The following is a 5,104-nucleotide window of genomic DNA, read 5'->3' on the forward strand; positions in this document are numbered from 1 at the left end:
ATATAATTTACTTAGTACTTGTACTACTATTCCTACTTTGCGGTTTTCACTTATCTTCAGGGTACGGGTTCCTTGCGATAAATGAGGGACTACTGTATAAGCTTATATTAGGAAGAATGGTAAATCCCTATGTTCCTTATTTAATAGGAGATATAAGTATTTTCTAGATATAGCACATTGTTTTTTTTAAAGAACCGAGGCTTTATTTCACTTTGGAAATTATTCCATAGATTTGTTAGGTCTGTATAAAATGTATTCCTGCTTTTTGCCTTGTAGAGTTTCCCCTCCTGACCCCTTCATCCTGTTAAGTGTTTCAGTGTTGGACCTGTTAACCACAGCTCCCTCTGAGTACCATTCACACGCGATTGGGAGTCCCATGACAGGCCAGCTGGAATATCCAGTCCACCCCAATTTATACACAAAAAACAAAACCCATGGAGAGCCCCCACTGGCCAGTCAGCATGTCAGTCTTTCAGAGGGGTGGGTTGTGAATGTAGCTTTGTGTTTGTGTGTGTGTGTGCGTGCATGTTTGTGTACTTAGCCTTCCCGCCCTGGTCTATGTGGTAAGACCTTCCTGGTAGAGGGAATGTCATCAAATAAACCAGCACGTGGGTTAAACTTATAAAGAGATAATAGCTCGTTTATTAATCATGTTCATGTTATGAATGTGTTATGTGATTAAAATATATATATATATATATATTTTCCAACACAGATTATTAATTCTTGAAAGCATTTTTAAAGTTAGTGTGACTCAAAGCATCTCTGTTGAAAGCCGGTGAGTTTCATGAAATTTCCTGTTGTTTAGCTGGCAGCTCCTTAAACCTGTCTGAATAAACAATTTATAGTACAAATATTATTATTTTATTTAACAAACCATGCTGAAGGAATGCCTAAAATATTCAATCTTAGAATTCTGGTCAATTTGAATTCTCAGATGTTTTGATAAAAAAAATATATCACATTTTAAACAAACATAAATGCATCTTAATATCTCTGAATAGACTTTGTTTCCAAAATGTATGTGTCTTGTTGCATTTCCCCTTCAGCTTGTTCGCTTGTTCTTTGTTTATTAACATTCCCTGAAAAACAGCAGATGTCCCCCGCACTACAGGCGTACCTTTTATCCATGAGCTCATCCAACCCGTGGGATCATCCATGGGCTAAAACACAAAAGTACTGTCAGCTATCATTGACGAGCTCACCTTTCTCACCCTTTCCTGACTCTGTGAGGCAAAGAGCCATTGTTTTTTTTAAACAATCCTCGTTGAATAAAAAATTGGCACCATGCTTTTTATTATTATTGTTTTAGTGAGGCTGATGCATACTGCTGTCATGGGTCCAGTCGTTAATGTGCCATCACTGCACCTCACATCCTCAGCAGACACAGGCTGCGCCAAGTGTGTTTCCTCCATCTGTAGGTGAATGTTTGTGCACATGCTACACTGACCAAATGTGTTGTTGGATGAACTAAATGAATAGGAAAATGGTTGGTAGGCAAGTCGTTTAATGCTCTTTTTTTTATGTGTGAATGTGTGTATTAGTATTATTAAATGAAGTAATGGGCTAAGATGTTTTTAGCCACTGTTGCAGACATTGCAGAGAACTGACAGCATCAACACAGCCAAGATAAATTTAACTCTCTCCACTTTATGAAAAGCCTCAACCCATGTTTGATCTACGCAGCTGTATTATAATCTAGGTTTGGTTAAAAACTCAGTTTTAACTGTAGAAACACGGGACATATTGTTGCATGTGCATCTAAAAATCATCCTCTGGTGCTCCGTCCTCAAACTGAAGGCTTCTTTTTGTCATGTTGCATAACAAAGTTGTTTTCAGTCAATAGTGTGACGACTTTCTGAACTTGGCCTTACGTTTTCTGTAAAGAAAACATTTTAAAAACTTGTCTCAGCAGTTTGAGGGGGCTTTTTTAATAAATCTGTAATCTAGAAAAAACGATCTAGATAAATAGCCTAAGAGTTTGAGCCTCTGCTCTTAATGTGATGTCTAAAAATTTGATTCCACTATGAAATGTTTGTATCTAGAGACCCTAATTACTGCAGGCATTGATGTCCATAAATTCTTTTACATTTTTTTTTTTTTTTTTGCAAGGGCTCAAAGTTTATTGTTCTTATTGTTTAGATAAACTGTGGACTGTAAGACAAATGACTGCATTATTGGCTTGGAAGAAATTATGTTAAAAGCATTGGAAACATAGGTATTGTGTGTCTGTTGGCCTTGATGCGGCACCACATTTTAATCATTCAAAACTTTAATATTGAGCAGCTCTTATAGAAAAAAAAAGTATTAACAATATCAACAATATCAGAAAACAATCAACCTAATAATTTTTAATATTTTTACTGAAAAATACTGCCAACCTATAGGGAATTTTTATTTAAATTTGTTGCGTTTGGGTTGTTATCCATGGCTTTTTTGAGGTAAACAAAACGATTAAAGGAAAAGTGATTATAAGGTTAAATCAAATTTAAAGCCTTCAGTAAAACATATTTATAAGTGCTGTAACACATGTAGAGCTGTGCCATTTTGTTGTGTTTCAGGGAGAAGGAAGGGAGTCGGTTGTAGAGGTAGTGAAGTAGACAGAAAGAGATCATTCTAGTGTTAACATTGCTGGGGTCAAGCTCTATGACTCCTCTACACCCCCACAAAAAAGTGCAATGCTTATTTCCTATTGACCTTAAAATGTCTGTATAGGAAGTGTTGAACACGCACCGTATCATCTCTACACCGATGTCTGAAGCTTTATGTGTAAATTTTGGTTGTACAGCGTGACAGCACAGTGACATTTTCGTGAGATGTGTATGGGTGGAGGTGGGTGGGATGGATGGACATATGACACCACATCCACCCCCTCTGGGGAGAGGAAGTTCCTATCAGAACACAACAGGAAAAGGACAGAGCAAAAACAAGTGCATGTCTTTTTGCACATTAAATCACTTCCTGTAGGACTTGGACTGCTTCCCCATTCACCCCCAGCCCCCACTTCAACATGCACTTTCTGGAAGACCTAGAAATTATCGTGTTTTTCAAAAAAAAAAAAAAGTGGATGCAATGTTCTGAAAGTGAAGTAACTTGTAAAAAGAAGAGGCTTAAGAATTTATTTATTTTCCTTTTAGGAGTACACCCCCACCCCCCCAACTCCCTTTTCTTATGTCTAGTATATGTTTGGAATCCTGTACAGACTACCAATCTGATTTATTGCTGTGACTTGCAGATGTGATGAGTATCGTAGAATACAAGTGCCATATAAATCCCTGTTCCATGACAGATCACAAGCCCTGCGTCTGAACCCAATGCCTTGATCTTCATCCAAGAACAAAAACAAAGAGACAAAAGGTGTGTTTGTGGCTAGTGCAGGGAAATGCCTGTTTGATGGGGACAGGATATGACGGTGGCAATACGTTTCGTAAAAAAAAAAAAAAACTGTAGCTTTGATTTTAACCGGCAAGTTGTTTTCTTGAAGTTGTATGCAATGCGAACTGGGTTATTGAAGATATATTTGCTAAATTTCTTGAATACATTGGAGATGCAGCTCTCATAGAGCAGCTCACAGCTGTCAAAAAATATGACTTCCATCCTGAAGGCAATTTCCTGTTTATGTCTGAATGCAGGTCAGAAGAGGGGTATAGTCGTCCCTGCCTCATCTACCGTCATTTTCCCTAGTCCCAATCATACAGGATGTTATGAAACTCCCTGACCTTTAATTAATTAATTAATTTATTTTAAGAAAATTCTGTCAAGTGATGACTACTGAGGAAAACACTAAACCCAAAATTATCCTCAATGGGACCTCAACGTTTTGGAAATGAGCGTATTTAAATAGGGGTCTAATTATATCATGCTTTTAAGTGGTAAATTGCAACCTTTTAACAGTTTCTAGGTTTAGTTAAAAAAATTAATAAATGGGAACAAATAAATAAAAGTCAAAGAGGTAGATATGTGACATTGTTTGCGTTGTTTTTTTCTCTCTACTGGATTTAAGAGACAAGTTCAAGTCAATTTTATTGTCATTACCATCACATGTGGTACATGAGGTGGAACATAAAAATGTACACAGGGTCCCATTTACACCCCAAAATAGCAAAATATAAAGTATAAAAAGAAACCGTAAATAAGGATCTAAGATATACACTAAGATATACGCTAAACAAACGCCAACGGTACGCTAAAACATCTCAGATATACTCTAAACACTAATAATGTAAAATAATATGGCATATCAACAGCAGCATGAACATGAGTCTGTGATGAGCAGATACTGTAGGTACGAATGAATGCAGCAGCATGAAATAATCAGCAGCACACTATCAGCAGCATGGATGATCAGCAGCACAGATAAGTCACGTCACCAATTAAAGTGGCATTACATGCTCCGTCACGTACTCCTAAAACTACCCAAGTTGCTTAATTTGTTTAATTTTTGCTGATTTGCCTAAAACAAACTATTGCTGCTGCTCTGATGCATGCTCAATAATCCAGGTAGAAAAATCCAAGAAAGTTCAATCTGGTCCTCTGGACATTCAAAAAAACAAAAAACAAAACAAAGCAAAAAAAAATGTAGAAACGTTTCGTCTCTCATCCAAGAGACTTCCTCAGTCTGAGCTGCTGTTTTCAGCTCAGTCTCTTAAATAGCACCTTCTCAGAGTGGATCAGCCAGTTTTGCTGCTGACAACCAAAACCAACTGATCACATGCTCAAGAAGGACCATCAGCCTAACAAAGGATCATTAGCACACTGATGGCTGTTTACTATTCAAAGGGGGTTGAGTGATACTAGCAATCACAGCATTGTAAGAGGGGGACAATTGAACCCGGAGGCCTCCACCCCTGTTTAATGATGGACCGTTTCTTTTCACAAAGATGGCCTCCTTTACTCCTCCCTCAAACCATCGTTCCTCTCTGTCCAGGATGTGAACATCTTCATCCTTGAAAGAGTGACCGCTGGCCTGGAGATGAGTGTAGACCGCAGAGTCCTGGCCTGATTATGTTGATCTTCTGTGCTGGGCACTCATCTCCAGGCCAGCGGTCACTCTTTCAAGGATGAAGATGTTCACATCCTGGACAGAGAGGAACGATGGTTTGAG

This window comes from Nematolebias whitei, chromosome 3, assembly GCF_014905685.2.
Source record: "Nematolebias whitei isolate Nwh7 chromosome 3, NemWhi1, whole genome shotgun sequence".
Taxonomy (NCBI): domain Eukaryota; kingdom Metazoa; phylum Chordata; class Actinopteri; order Cyprinodontiformes; family Rivulidae; genus Nematolebias; species Nematolebias whitei.